The 17,045-nt window shown below is 40.2% G+C and overlaps 1 protein-coding gene across 1 annotated transcript in view; it reads right to left on the reverse strand.

Moving 5' to 3' along the window:
- The window catches only part of ARHGEF11 (Rho guanine nucleotide exchange factor 11), a 497,471-nt gene that overhangs the window by 37,417 nt on the left and 443,009 nt on the right, over nucleotides 1-17,045 (reverse strand). The gene's annotated exons all lie outside the window — the stretch shown is intronic.

Consider the following 17,045-nt stretch of genomic DNA (forward strand, 5'->3'; position numbering starts at 1 on the left):
TACACTAAGCAGTTTTTATATCCCTTTAAAGAGAAAATAAAAGACTTTACGAGGGCGGAGCTAGTCGTCGACCTGGCAGGACGCAGAAGTGTGGCGCTCCGTCGCACTTTTGTTATTTTTTTTAAAGAAATTGAAGCCTGCGAATAGATTTTGGGTGCAATCAGCGTTACACAGCCTTCACAACCCTGCCCGTATAACCTGGCTCAACTTTGAAGTGTAATCGCTGTACACTACACAACGACACTGACCGCTACAGCAATAACACGTAGAGGGAGAGAAAGATTGCAGGAGGCCCAGAAAAGGGGACTTTGACCTGCTCGTTTAACAACTCACTCACTGAATAAGACCTCCACTTTCCCAACTTCCCACATGGTCATGCAGTGACAAATTCCCCAGGGGAGAAGTACATAAAACTGAGATACGCTTTCACAAAATAAGTATCTCTTCCTGTACACACTTGTCAGCTTTATATATTTGCTAAAAAGGACTATTTACACGCAAAGAAAAAGCAGAAGCCCTTTATGCATTTTCTATGTAGAGTGTGTTGATGGTCCAGGTCCTTTTGGTAAACCCACCGTATAAGCCTCTTGGCAAGTAAGAACTAATACACCTCTTTCTCTCAATTTCAACTGGTTGACATCTAGATACTAACTGAAGCCAAGGAGGAGATCATACCAAGAGGTATCACCTGGACTACTCACTCTACTATGCTGCCCGTAACCATAAAAGACTCTAAAGTCAACAACCAAACACCGTCAAGTCCCTAGAGGGGTTCGGTCATTCCAGGATACCAGACAAAGAGTACCTTTTATTTCTATTACATTGCTATAACGCAAAAACCTTTACACAATGAAGGGCCGCAATCAAACCATAAAAGATTGCTTGTCTAAGTCGCAAATGAAAAAAGTAGAAGCTTAAACACCTCCAACGTTTATGTAAAAAATTGTGCTTTGTCTCACATTCCCTAGAGAATTCAAAAAGTAAAATGTTTTAACCTTGGTTTTCAAAATGCTGCATGTTGCCTATAGCAGTTATTTCATTTTCAGCATTTGCAATTTACAAAAAATGTTTTCTTCTTCTTTAGGGAGTGTGGGACAAACATTTTTTTAACGTAAAATATATTTTCTTTTATGTCCTTTTAAAGGGGTATTAAACAGCTGAGCACTGCTATTGCTATTATAACTATTACTTTTCACTCTGCATTTTCTATGTAGAGTGTGTTGATGGTCCAGGTCCTTTTGTTAAACCCACCGTATAAGCCTCTTGCAAGTAAGAACTAATACACCTCTTTCTCTCAATTTCAACTGGTTGACATCTAGACACTAACTGAAGCCAAGGAGGAGATCATACCAAGAGGTATCACCTGGACTACTCACTCTACTATGCTGCCCCTTACTTAACCTGTAACCATAAAAGACTCTAAAGTCAACAACCAAACACCAGGATACCAGACAAAGAGTACCTTTTATTTCTATTACATTGCTATAACGCAAAAACCTTTACACAATGAAGGGCCGCAATCAAACCATAAAAGATTGCTTGTCTAAGTCGCAAATGAAAAAATTAAAAGGAGAAGCTTAAACTCCTCAAACACAAGAAGATGATATCCAGAGAAGACACACCTGAAATACCAAAAACTTCAAACACTGAAACCACGAAACAAGAATTATTAGCTCAAATAAAAGCTATTTTCCAAGAAGAATTCCGCTCAGCACTACAGAAAACTAAACAGGAGATCCAAAACATTGTAAGTAGAACTGTTGAGCTGGAGGAAAAAAGTAGATGACATTGTGAATGTATAACCAAATATACAGACAACTTTAGAAGAACATCAATCCAAAATAAGCGGGCTGGAGATCCAACTAGAAGACTTGGAAAACCTCTCAAGGAGATCTAACCTGCGCATAAGGAACATTCCTGAGTCTTTTAACCACCTACAAGATACAATTACTGAGCTTTTCCAACAACTATTACCTTCAGTGGTTACTGTTATTTGACAAAATCCACAGGGCACTGACCAAACCTTTACCAGGAAACATAGCAAGGGACATGATAGCCAAGTTACAATATTATCACGTCAAGTAACAGATAATTCAAGAATCCTGCAAGCACAAACAACTAGAGTTTCAGGGTTCTGTGATCCAGATATACATGGACTTATCTAAAATCACCCTTAGGAAACTAAAGGAATTAAAACCAATTCTAACAGCCCTACAGCAAGCTCGGATTAGATACAGATGGGCATTTAAATTGGCCTTTAACAATAATATATACAATTGCTCTTCATTGGCAGAGGGATACTCTTTGCTAGCCAAACATACCTACATCGTCACCAACCTCTACCACAACGAAGTCCTCAGAAGACATTTAAAAGGTCATGGACAGCTGTTCAGAAAAGCGGACAGCACAAAAAAAAGCCCGGCAAAAATTTGGTTCCTGCCGATGACCAACACCTGCAACAAAGCAATGTGACCTGAAATAAACCACAGCAACCTATAGGTTTAAATGATGCCACTAGATAGTATTGGACGCTATCCTAGTATGTTGAGAACGTGACACGTCTTCAATGATACCTTTTACAGACCATTATGATAGGTTATCTGAACTAAGTTAATTGTTGCTTTAAATAATATGAAAGATATTCATACTCCTTTCTGGAATGATTCCCTAACCCTTTCCTTATTTCGCCCCCTAACATAATCCTTGCCTCCATTTTTATCCTCCGCCCTCCTCCCCCTCTCTCTAGGGAGAAGTTTCTCTAAATTAAAATGTTTATTATGGTTGTTGGCTGCGAAGCCTAACACTTTAGTAAAGGGTCAGTCAACATTTAAAAATGTTTCTAAATATAAGTAAAAGGTTATTGAAACTAAATATATCAAACAGTATCCCAAAGTGGAACGTTGATTAAATAGTTGATTTACTTACACATTTCTTATCGGCCATTTAAAGATGGCCGTCTGAGCCCAAAATTGAATCTAGTAGAATTTGCGCAGTCCCACAATTTGCGCATGCGCAATGCGCCGATTGTGTTCAATGGGGGCTTTTTGTTGCAGGAACTACTAACAACCGCTCAGTATACAGATACAGTATTCCATTTACCTTAAGTAAGCGGCTACGATACTGAGTGGTCGTTAGTAGTTCCTGCAACAAAAATCCCCCCTTGAGCATAATCGGCGCATTGAACATGCGCAAACTGCGGGACAGCACGAATTAAACTAGATTCAATTTTGGGAGACTAAATACATCAGGATGGCGTAGGGGTAGGAGGGCTCAGGCGGTCATCTCTAAACGGCCGAGGATGAAATAGTTAAATTGATTTACATACACATTTCTCAACATTCCACTTTGGGATACTGTTTGATGTATTTAGCTTCAATAACCTCTTACCTATATTTAGGAACATTTTTAAGGTTGACTGTCCCTTTAAGTGAATGTTTGGCTTTTATTCACAGTTACTCTTGTATAGTTCACGGTTATTTATTAATAGTTATGTTATCTTACTTATACAGGTACTAATATCTTTTACACTCAACAGAACAGTTTTCACCTCTCAGTGTCTACAAATTGCTAAGGAGCTCCTGGTACAACAGAAGGGGTCCGGTCTACATAATGGTGAGTCTCATATCCCAGCCCCCCAAGATCTTAATAGCCAAAGCCCAATAAGACCTTATGTCTTTCCAAATTATAACACATAATGTTAGGGGGCTACATTCTCACATTAAGAGGAAAAACGCATTATTAGAATATAACAAATTAAAATCCCATTTAATACTATTGCAAGAAACCCATTTTACCAAAACCACTACCCCAAAATATTGGGATAAAGCCTATCCTACCCAATACCATGCCACTAGTCCTAAAAAAACATTGTGGGGTGTCCATCTTGATGCACTCCTCACTTAACTTCCAAAAAGATGAGGTACTGACTGACACAAAGGTTTGCTATCTTATCCTCAGATGCAAAATCCAAAGCACACCAGTAATAAAATCAGTAAATTAATCACACTGGAAGCGTTACAGGTTAATCCTAGGTGGGGATTTCAACTTAGTAGTTGACGGCAGTTTGGGACAGATCTGGTGGGACAGGAGGACCCAAAGGGGAACCATCAAGGAAAATACTTTTAGACTTTCTCCTTGACCATCATTTAATTGACTGTTGGAGACCTATGCACAAAGGCGAGAGGGACTACACGTTCTACTTCTTTTCTCGCTTAGACTATATTTTTGTAAGCCAAATAATGCACCCACTCAATTAATGACTCACTTAATAAAAGCTAAAATAATTGACACCACGTGGTCTGACCATGCAATTGTTTCTACAATCTTATCATGCATACTGAATCCCAATAGACAGAAATCTTGGGCATTAGATCCAACATTATTACTAGACCCTCTGTTCCTACAAGCCCTGAAAGGTAACCTTAAACATTTTGCTAGAGAAAATGATAACACTGCTTCCATTCCACTCATTGAATAGGGAGCAATGGAAAGCCTACGCTAGAGGCATTTTGATGGGAGAATCTAGCAAACAAAAGAAAAATCGAACCCTTAGATTAGACCAACTAAAAAAAGATTTAGAGACGAAACAAAACGAAACAAGGAGAACCCATCTGTAGCCTTACTTAACCAAATAAAATCCAAACAAGGAAGTCCATAGATCAATCAAAATATTAGATACCCATTATTTTAATTATGCAAATAAACCGGACAAAATGCTTGCTAACAAATTAAAGAACATTACCAGAACTACTACTCTGCTTCAAATTCAAGCACCTGAGGGTAGAACTAGTAACAACCCACAAGAGATAGCTAACACGTTCGCTGATTATTACCAAAAATTGTATGATATCCCTAAGAAAACAAGAAGACTAGATCCTAACGCTAAATCTAGAGAGTTCCTAGCAGAATGCCATCTACCGATCCTCGACAAGGAGGCCACAGAAAAACCCATCACTTTACAAGAAATATTACATTAATTAAAAACACCACAGTAGCCAAAGTCCCGGGTCCTGATGGTTTCCCGGGAATCTTTTATAGCTCTCTATTTAAGATATTATCGCCCCCCAGTTGGTGAAAATTTTTAATCATATAATGGATGGTCATATAATACCCCCAGAGTTATTATTAGCGAGAATTTCAGTGATTCCCAAACCGGGAAAGAACAGCACTGCCAGAATTATAGGCCTATTTCATTCATTAATCAGGATATCAAATTATTTACAAAAATGTTAGCTGATAGATTGAACCCTTCTATGACCTCCCTAATACATCCTGACCAGGTGGGATTCAATCCACATAGGGAAGCCCCATATAATATTCGTCGAACTATAGACCAAATCAATTTTGCTAATGTAAAGGACTTGCCTTCTCTGCTCCTCTCTTTGGACACAGAGAAGGCATTTGATAGAGTGGATTGGAACTACTTGTTTACTGTTTTGGAAGCTGTAGGAATCCAGGGAAAAAGAAAGAAATACTAAATAAATACTGATAAGAAACGGAACAAGACAGGGATGCCCATTGTCCCCCGTTATTTGCTCTGTGCATAGAGCCATTAGCAGCTACAATTAGAAACTGTCAGGACATTTCAGGAATAGAGGTGGAGGGCTCCACATACAAGATTGCCTTATTTGCAGATTATGTCATACTGTCTCTCACCAAACAGTTATCACTCCCTGTACTGTACCAACTAATCCAGAAATTTGGACAAGTGACCAGTTACAAACTAAACATGGATAAATGCGAAGGCCTAAGTATTAATCTTCCTGCAGATACTAAAAAAACTGCTTGAAATTAATTTTAGTTTTTCATGGGCTAAGAAAGGTCTTAAATATCTGAGAATTCTTCTTCCAAATAAAGCCAATTCCCTATACTCCCTTAACTATACACCAATGTTTATACAAGTACGGAAATTATTAAATAATTGGACCAAAGAGAATATCTCTTTTTATGGTAGGATGGTCATGGTCAAGATGACTATATTACCTAAATTACTATACCTTTTCAGATCACTCCCGGTAGCTGAATTACACTGACTACAAAAGGACATTATAAACTTTATTTGGGGGGGGGGGGGGGGACCTAGAATAAACAGAAACACTTTAACAAAGCATAAAATAAGTGGCGGGTTGGGCGTCCCCTACCTGACTTTATATTATTATTCAGCTAGGATGTCTCAAACTTCCTGATGGCACAATACAAATGACAAGATTAGATGGGTACAGCTAGAGTCAGACCTCACACAAATAAATCCAATCTATAAATTATTATAGTCAATTAAATCGGCGAGACACCCAAATTGGCAAAGATTCTTCACAATAGCACACAAAGTATATTTGTGGGACAGACTAACCTCCACATTTCCACTGATCTCAAAAGGCTCTAGAGCAACTCCCTTGGATTCCCCGATGGCTCCCCTTCCAACCCTGGTAATAAATGGGCAAATAGAGGCCTTTACAGAATTGCCAATGCGATAGTTAATAGCTCAGTCCTTTCTTTTAATCAATATTCAGAGCTAGACCCCACTGATAGGCATAACTGGTTCCACTATTTACAACTTAGATCAAGGTTCAGACAATACTACATTCCAAGCCCCATGACACTTTGACCTGTTACAAGGCTATATGTCTCTCTAAAAACAGACCAAAGAGCGCTATTGCCAGGTTATACCCTTCATTTAATACCCCAACCGCTGGGAGCAAAGAACACTTTATGCATAAATGGGAAACAGAACTTGACATAGATTGGGATAGAACAGAGTGGGCAAGGATAATAAAAATGGGATGTTCGTTCACCCTCAGTGCTAACCTAAGGGAGAATTATAGATGGTACATTCACCCAACAAGAATATACAGGGGAGAAAAGAATGATAATGAAGCCTGTCTCAGAGGTTGCGGGGAACGAGGTACTTGCGTGCATACATGGTGAGAATATACTTCAGCTTCACATATATTGACTCAGACCTTTGAATTATTGAGCTCGGTATTTGATAAGCAAATCAAACTTGCTCTCACACAAGCTCTACTACATCAGCCTATCCCTAGTTTAACTCCAAAGGGAAATAAACTAGCTATGACCATTTGCACGGCCACCAGATTAAGTATAGCCAGTTACTGGAAATGTGATCTACCTACCTTTTCTCTTATTACTGGCAAAATTGAATACATTCACCAACTATCAAGCTTATCAGCGAGTCTATTAGATCAGAGAGACAACTTTTTAAAGCTCTGGGAACCTTGGATAATGTATTCCGTAACTATAAAGAGTAAGGCTCGTCAGACGAGACCTGAAAAAGACCGGACCCCTTCAAACCTTTTCCCTCAATAGCAATATACTCAAGACCAGCCTTCTATTGATAACATGAATGACTGTTTATATCTCTCTCAAGTGAGACCAATATATACTGTTCCCTATTTATAATTTATGTTCTGAGAGAGAAATGTAATTACTTCTATATCACTTAATTAAATTAAAGGGATAGTAAACCCAAAAAAATGATTTTATAATTCAGATAGAACATACAATTTTAAACAACTTTCCAATTTGCTTCATTCTCTTGTTATCCATTGCTGAAGAAAAAGCATTGCACTACTGACAGGAAGCTGAACACACCTAGTTAGCCAATCACAAGAGACAAATGTGTGCAGGTACCAATTAGCAGCAGCTTCCACTGGTGTATGATATGTGTGTATTCTTTTTCAACAAGGAATACCAAGAGAACGAAGCACATTTGAAAATATAAGTGAATTTAAAAGTGTCTTAAAATGACATGTTCTATCTGAATCATGCATCCCTTTAATGTTACTGGAAAAGAGTGTATGTTCTAATTTGTCATGACGAATGCACCTTAAAGTACATGTGATATAATGTTTTTGAAAATATAGAAAATCTTAATAAAAAATGATTTAAAAAAATAAAATACTTTACTAGTTAACATGTTTGATTTCTAGTCTAACCATAAAGGCTGTTTGAATTGCTCAATCTTATAACACTCTGTGCTGGGGTAGAGTATGCTAATTCCACTGAAAAAAAATGAATAAAGAAAGTATAGGGCATTATAACTTTAGGAGCCATCGTTAAAGGCTAAAAAGGAAATTTATGCTTACCTGATAAATTTATTTCTTTTACGATATGACAAGTCCACGGATTTCATCCTTACTTATGGGATATCGCCTCCTGGTCAGCAGGAGGAGGCAAAGAGCACCACAGAAGAGCTGTATATATAGCTCCTCCGTTCACTCCCACTCCAGTCATTCGACCGAAGTCAGGAAGAGAAAGGAAAAGCCAAGGTGCAGAGGTGATTGAAGTTTAACAAAAATAAAGACCTGTCTTAGAAAATGACAGGGTGGGCTGTGGACTCGTCATATCGTAAAAGAAATAAATTTATCAGGTAAGCATAAATTTCCTTTTCTTTTACAAGATATGACGAGTCCACGGATTTCATCCTTACTTATGGGATACAATACCAAAGCTATAGGACACGGATGAAAGGGAGGGACAAGACAGGAACCTAAACGGAAGGCACCACTGCTTGAAGAACCTTTCTCCCAAAAACCGCCTCGGACGAGGCAAAAGTATCAATTTTGTAAAATTTGGAAAAAGTATGAAGAGACGACCAAGTTGCAGCCTTGCAAATCTGTTCAACAGAAGCATCATTTTTAAATGCCCATGAAGAAGCCACAGCCCTAGTGGAATGAGCTGTAATTCATTCTGGAGGCTGCTGTCCAGCAGTCTCATGTGCAATACGGATGATACTATTCAGCCAAAAAGAAAGAGAGGTAGCCGTAGCTTTCTGACCCCTACGTTTCCCAGAAAAAAAACAACAAATAATGAAGATGTTTGACAAAATCCTTAGTCGCCTGCAAGTAGAACTTCAAGGCACGGACTACGTCCAAATTATGTAACAAACGCTCCTTCTTAGAAGAAGGGTTAGGACACAAGGAAGGAACAACAATTTCCTGATTAATATTTTTAGTTAGAAACAACCTTAGCAAGAAATCCAGGCTTGGTACGTACCACCACCTTATCGGAATGAAATATAAGATAAGGAGAATCACATTGTAATGCAGAAAGCTCAGAAACTCTGCGAGCAGAAGAAATAGCAACCAAAAATAATACCTTCCAAGATAATAACTTGATATCTATGGCATGCATAGGTTCAAACGGAACCCCTTGAAGAACATTAAGAACTAAATTCAAACTCCAAGGAGGAGCAATTGGTCTAAACACAGGTCTGATTCTAGTCAGAGCCTGACAAAAGGATTGAACATCTGGAACATCTGCCAGACGTTTGTGCAGCAAAATAGACAAAGCAGAAATCTGTCCCTTTAAGGAACTTGCTGATAATCCTTTCTCCAATCCTTCTTGGACAAAAGATAAAATCCTAGGAATCCTAACCTTACTCCATGAGTAGCCCTTGGATTCGCACCAATAGATATTTACGCCATATCTTATGGTAAATCTTTCTAGTAACAGGCTTACGGGCCTGGATCAAAGAATCTATGACCGAATCAGAGAACCCTCGCTTAGATAAAATCAAGCGTTTAATCTCCAAGCAGTCAGCTGCAGAGAAATTAGATTTGGATGATGAAAGGGTCCCTGAATGAGGAGGTCCTGCCTCAATGGAAGCTTCCACGGCGGCAGAGAGGACATGTCCACCAGATCGGCATACCAAGTCCTGCGAGGCCGTGCAGGAGCGATGAGAATCACTGAAGCCCTCTCCTGTTTGACTCGAGCAATCACCCGAGCCAGGAGAGCAAACGGTGGAAACACATAAGCTAGGTTGAACGACCAAGGCACTGCCAAGGCATCCATCAGTTGAGCCTGAGGATCCCTATCTCGGGAGCTTGGCATTCTGACGAGATGCCATAAGATCCAGCTCTGGTCTGTCCCATTTGAGAATCAGGTTGGCAAGGTTCCCATTCCCCCGGATGAAACGTCTGTCTGCTCAAAAAATCCGCTTCCCAGTTGTCCACTCCTGGGATGTAGATTGCTGACAGATAACAAGAGTGAGCTTCCGCCCACCGGATTATCTTGGATACTTCTATAATCGCTAAGGAACGCCTTGTTCCTCCCTGATGATTGATGTAAGCCACAGTTGTGATGTTGTCCGACTGAAATCGGATAAATTTGGCTGAAGCCAACTGAGGCCAAGCCTGAAGTGCATTGAATATTGCTTTCAATTCCAGAATATTGATGGGAAGTAGAGACTCTGACCGAGTCCACACACCCTGAGCTTTCAGGGAATTCCAAACTGCACCCCATCCTAGTAGGCAGCGGGTCTGCGGAAGCACGTCTCTTGGGACAGATGATCTGGCGACAACCACCAAAGAAGAGAGTCCCTTGTCTACTGATCCAGATCTATTTGAGGAGACAAATTTGCATAATCGCCATTCCATTGTCTGAGCATGCTCAGTTGTAGAGGTCTGAGATGAAAACGAGCAAACGGAATGATGTCCATTGCAGCCACCATCAATCCAATTACCTCCATGCACTGAGCCACTGATGGCCGAGGATTGGACTGAAGGGATCGGCATGTATTCAGAATCTTTGACTTTCTGACTTCCGTCAAAAAGATTTTCATGGATAGAGTCTATCAGAGTTCCCAGGAAAGGAACCCTTGTCTGTGGAATAAGTGAACTCTTTTCTAGAGTCACCTTCCACCCGTGAGTCCTTAGAAAGGATAGAACCATGTCGGTATGAGACTTTGTCCGCTGATAAGACGACGCCTGGATCAAAATATCGTCTAGATAAGGCGCCACTGCAATGCCCCGCGGCCTGAGAACCGCGAGCAGAGACCCTAGAACCTTTGTGAAGATTCTGGGTGCCGTGGCCAACCCGAAAGGAAGGGCCACGAACTGAAAACGTTTGTCCAGAAAAGCAAACCTCAGGAACTTGTGATGATCTCTGTGGATAGGAATATGAAGATATGCATCCTTTAAGTCCACGGTAGTCATATATTGACCCTCCTGGATCAATGGAAGAATTGTCTGAATAGTCTCCATCTTGAAGGATGGAACTCTGAGAAATTTGTTTAGACTCTTGAGATCTAAAATAGGTCGGAACGTTCCCTCTTTTTTGGGAACCACAAAAAGATTTGAGTAAAACCCCTGCCCCTGTTCCTGTATTGGAACGGGACAAATTACTCCCATAGTGGAGAGGTCTTTTACACAACGTAAGAACGCCTCTCTTTTTATCTGGTCTACAGACAATCGTGAAAGAAGAAACCTTCCCCTTGGGGAGGAATTTTTGAACTCCAACTGATACCCTTGAGACACGATTTCTAGTGTCCAGGGATCCTGAACATCTCTTATCCAAGCCTGGACAAAGAGAGAAAATCTGCCCCCTACCAGATCCGGTCCCGGATCGGGGGCCGCCCCTTCATGCTGTCTTGGGAGCAGCAGCGGGCTTCTTGGGCTGTTTACCCTTGTTCCAAGCCTGGTTGGGGCTCCAGGTGGGCTTGGCTTGTGAATAATTCCCTTCCTGTTTAGCGGAAGAGGAAGGGTGGATTCATTTGAAATTACGAAAGGAACCGAAATTACTCTGTTGTCTTTGTTTAGATGTTTTGTCTTGAGGGAGGAGATGACCCTTACCTCCCGTAATGTCAGAAATGATCTCTTTCAAATCAGGCCAAATAGGGTTTTTCCCTTGAAAGGAATAACCAAAAGCTTGGATTTAGGGGACACATCTGCAGACCAAGATTTTAACCATAAAGCTCTTCGTGCTAAGATGGAGAATCCCGAACTCTTAGCAGCTAATTTGGTTATCTGAAAGGAAGCATCCGTAATAAAAGAATTAGCCAGCTTCAGTGCCTTAATTCTGTCCTGTATTTCCTCTAAAGAGGTCTCAGTTCTAAGAGACTCTTCTAGAGCGTCAAACCAAAAAGCAGCTGCAGTTGTGACTGTTACAATGCAGGCCGCCAGTTGCAAAAAAAACCCCTGATGAATATAGAGTTTTTTGAGAAGATCCTCCAACTTCTTATCCATGGGGTCTTTAAAAGCACAACTGTCCTCAATAGGGATAGTCGTACGCTTCGCCAGGGTAGAAATAGCTCCCTCCACCTTAGGGACCGTCTGCCAAGAGTCCCGAACGGTGTCAGCTTTCTTAAAAATAGGGGAAGGGGAGAACGGGATATTTGTCCATTTTACTCAATTTCTCTGGTGGGACCACAATAGAGTCACAGTCGTCCAGAGTCACCAAAATCTCTTGCAGTAAAAGACACAGGTGTTCAAGTTTAAATCTGAAGGACATGACGTCCGAATCTGTCGGGGGTAATGCACTTCCTGAGTCAGACAGTTCCCCCTCAGACAGGGCCTCCCTACCCCCCCAATTCAGAGCCCTGGGAAGGTATATCGGAGATAGCCATTAAAGCATCAGAAGTCACAGGGACCACATGCCTCTGACCTGCTGCGTTTGCCTTGTAACACTGGCAACTTAGATAAAACTTCTGTAAGAGTGGATGAAATAACTGCAGCCATATCCTGCAGAGTGAATGAAGTGGACGCGGTTGAGGAACACGGCGTCGCTTGGGTGGGCGTTAAAGGTTGTGACGCTTGGGGAGAAAGTTGCGGCATACTGTGAGTCTCATCAGTCTGAGAAGCATCCTTAGACATACTTGCATTAAAGAAAATTTGTTCTTTACATTGTAAAGCCCTCTCAGTACATGAGGGACAAAAAGGAATAGGGGGTTCCACATTGGCATCTAAACACATAGAACAGGTACTTTCCTGAAGTTCAGCCATGACAAACAAACCAGCAATAGCAATATTGATCGTCTTTTCCTTAATTAAAATTAATTTTGAAAGCCAAAACTTATAGAATTTTTTTTTAAAAAACAAGCATACTGTGTCTTTAAAAAATAAAACCGCAATAATTTTTCTGCTCTACAACAAAACTATGCAACAATAGAGAGCACTATAAAACCTTTAGTAAATTTTACTCTGTTTACGCAGTTTAGCTATGCATAAGGGTTTAACAAACTTTTGGCACTTGTACCACGCCACAGCTCTGCTGCGGCGACTACCTGCCCCCACGAGACACTGAATACTCTGTGAGCGGCTCTCCCAAGTCTGTTTGTGAAAGTTGCATACACAAACTGACTTAGACCACACCGGAGCCCAGAGACCTGCTGTCGATCGAGGATCCGGATGACAACTGCGCGGCTAAGCGCGAAGCTAGGCCCCGCCCATCGTGGGCGTAAATCAAGTCCCCAGCAAGGAAACCACATGGGAAGAAAAGATGTTGGTTTAACACATAAACCATAATAAATAGAACCGCCAATGTGCCCCTCAAATAAACAATACAGTCCCCTGTCCTGTCATAGGTTTCACCACAAATAATGTTAGAACCCTTGGGGAACAATCCGCAATCTCCCAGCGTCAGCCCACAACATAGTATACCCACTGGGTGAAGCACACATCAGTTTACTGAAAAAAAGCACAGTTGATAGCACCCAATAGAGAGGGGAAACCCAGGCACGCCATTCATGATCTCTGTGCATACTGATTACCCCTCCCCGGTATAGGGAATAAATGTCAGTCTGTTCTGATATATCTCAGTTTCCCCAGAAGCAAATGACTGCACATACCTCAATGCTGAGCGCAGCATGATGTGGTCCCACTCACTGAAGATGCTCTTTTCACCACCTTCAGCTGATCTGTGGGTACAAGCAGGGTCTTAGATAATGTTTGCTAAGACCATCATCATCAGGGCAGCAAATAATATGGGAGTCAATAAATGAAGATTTCCCCGGTTGCTGTCTACCCTGAGAAAAATAGTACTCACTGGTACCATTTAAAATAAAAAACTCTTGATTGAAGAAACTAAACTAACACCTCACTTTACCTCTTCCTATCACTAACACAGGCAAAGAGAATGACTGGGGTGGGAGGGAAGGGAGGAGATATATATATACAGCTCTGCTGTGGTGCTCTTTGCCTCCTCCTGCTGACCAGGAGGCGATATCCCATAAGTAAGGATGAAATCTGTGGACTCGTCATATCTTGTAAAAGAAAAAATAGATTACGTTAACAGTAAAATAACAGACTCTCTCTTAAAGGAAATACATTTAATCTTAACCTTTGTTTTTATTGGCTGCTTTCCATAGCAACATTCACCAATATAAAGTGATTGTTCTCACATTGCTTTACCCAGCTTTGTACTAAATTAGTTCTTGCCTTAACTGCTGGCAAGGTGAAACGTGAAAGAAACAGATATGAAAGGAATGCAAACAGGACAAAAGACATGACAGAACTGGCTGAGGTGTTCTTTTAAATCACATTAAAGGGACAGTCCACCAAAATTTTTATTGTTTTAAAAGATAGATAATCCCGTTATTACCCATTTTCTAGTTTTGCATAACCAACACAGTTATAATAAATACACTTTTTACCTCTGTGATTATCTTGTATCTAAGCCTCTGCAAACTGCCCCCTTATTTCAATTCTTTTGACAGACATGAATTTAAGTCAATCAGTGCTGGCTCATATAAACTCCACGTGCATGAGCACAGTGTTATCTATATGACACACATGAACTAACACCCGCTAGTGGTGAAAAACGGTCAAAATGTCCTGAGAGAAGAGGCGGCCTTCAAGGGCTGAGAAATTAGCATATGAACCTCCTAAGTTTAGCTTCCAACTTACTAAGAATACAAAAAAGAACAAAGCAAAATTGGTGATAAAAGTAAATTGGAAAATTGTTTAAAGTTACATGCCCTATCTGAATCATGAAAGTTTATTTTGAAATAGTCTGTCCCTTTAAGTAAGCTTTCTTGCATGATGAATGGCTATTATTGCAAGCAAAGAAATAATCAGACAGATAAAGGACCACAGATGCAATTTTAAGCGACTATCTAATTTAGTACTATTATAATTTTTTTCTTGGTTTTCTTGGTATCTTTATTTGAAAAAGCAAGAATTTAAGCTTAGGAACTGGACCATTTTAGGTTCAGCACCTAGGAAGCTCTTGTTGATTGGTGTCTACATTTAGCCACAAATCAACAAGCGCCACCCATGTGCTAAACCAAAAATGAGTTGGCTCCTAAGCTTACATTCTTGCTTTTTAAAATAAAGATACAAAGAGAACGAAGAAAAACATTATAATAGACGTAAAATAGAAAGTTGCTTAAAATTAAATGCTCTATCTGAATCATGAAAGTTTAAATTTTGACTAATTAATTGTGCCCTTCATATAAGCGTGTGCACGATACAGAGCTGTAACTTTGGGCAGTGTCTGCATTGCCCTTATCTGATTTATGTATATTTTTTTATACATTATGTAACTTTTAAACTTTGTATAAAAATTACAAATCTGCTCCGCATTAGGCTAACCCAAAGCGCACAATACAGCTGTAAAAAAGCCAGCAACATCAAGTCTGTGAATGTTCAACACTTTTGTCACAGGGTGCAAGAATCTGTGAGCTCCAAGATGGGTCACCCAGTGTGAAAATGCACAGCTTCACCAACCACCTGTAAAAGGTTAAAACAAGAGAACGGCTCTGTAGATAGCTACAGGCACAGGAGGGAAAACAATAGCGCTGTCAGTAGAACTCATCTGTAGAAGTTGTATCCAGCATTTTAGCGTCCCTGTAAGCTTTGCTTGGGAAGAACAAGATTCACTTCATGCATAATTTATAATTTTTTTATCTGACCATTTATTTAATGCTTGAACACTATTTTCTATAAACTTGATCATGATGCTGGTCAGATCTGAAATGTTGCCGTTTTTGTTTTTATTTCCAAGCGTACAACTGACCTTCTAGACTGGATTTAGCATCTGCTTCCAAGTGACAAGCACCATTTGAATGAAAAAAAGTATCAATAATAGTTTTCATATTTATAAGTTCATGTACCAAAAAAAGCAATTCTTATATAGTGTCCAACCTGTTATAGAACTTCAGTAGATTTGTATCTATTTTGCATGCATGGATATTGTTGTAATAGCTGAAATATGAGGCTTTGGAACTCTCCAAAGTTTTAAGTTTCATAACACAAAAGTAGCCAGGGAAGACATCCCTACTAATATAATAAGTTTAGCAGCCAGAACCAGAAACAAAATAGAAACCTCTTTTTCCTTAATAACCTGGAGGCCAGTGATTCCTAATAACTCCACTGACAGAAGCTGCTGACTCAATTAGAATTGTATTAACTAGCAGCGCCGGCAATATGTTGTGCTGTCTGGGTCAAAGAATGAAACGACTCCCCTCAAAAATCTGCCCACTACTGTCTAAACCCAACCATAGACATAAGTTCAACCAACTGAAATGTCACACACAAGCATGCCGATACCCAGCTAATGAACCACAACTTCCTCTTAAGATCCCTATTAGCCAGAATACGCTTTCCCCATGTGCCACCCCAGTCAAATTCTCCCTGGGTTCTCTGGTCTCACCTTGTCCAATTTTAGAGCCTCCATCGTTCCCTTCTCACATAAGTGTGGGTCATTTACACATAGTAAAAGGGAGGAATAGATTGATGTATGCAGTTCTGCAGCACTTCTTATCTTAACCATTTCTTTGTCAGCCCCAGTAGCTCATCACATTAGGCCAGATTTATCAATGGATCCAGCAGCAGGCTTGCATGACCAAACTTCAAACCGAGAGTTAAGAAACATTGGTCATCAGACCTCTGCTTCTTAATTCACTTCGCCACCTGTTATGTGGTGTATCTCCATCCCCGGAGCAAGCAGAGTGCAATATTAAATATGGGGACACAATGGCGGGTGGGCAGAGGAGAAGATGTACTCCCCTGTCTGCTGGATTTTGATAAATCTTACCCATTAAGTGAAGCATCTAGCATCTGTTAAGCTCTGTGACTGGTCCAGAGTTCACAGGCTGGACCCAAGAAAAGTGAGTTTTGTTTTATAACAGTACACTGCACTGAGATTAAAAATAGAATCTGTTACCTCAAAACGAATATGTGTAAAATAAAAAAAAATAAAAACACCTTTATGCAAACACTTTCATTTAACCCTGCTTATTCATGAAGATTTTAGAGCCCATCATGGAAAGTTAGAGAACTTTACTTGTACATTATAGGAAAAACATGCCT

Source organism: Bombina bombina, chromosome 1 (genome assembly GCF_027579735.1).
Source record: "Bombina bombina isolate aBomBom1 chromosome 1, aBomBom1.pri, whole genome shotgun sequence".
NCBI lineage: Eukaryota > Metazoa > Chordata > Amphibia > Anura > Bombinatoridae > Bombina > Bombina bombina.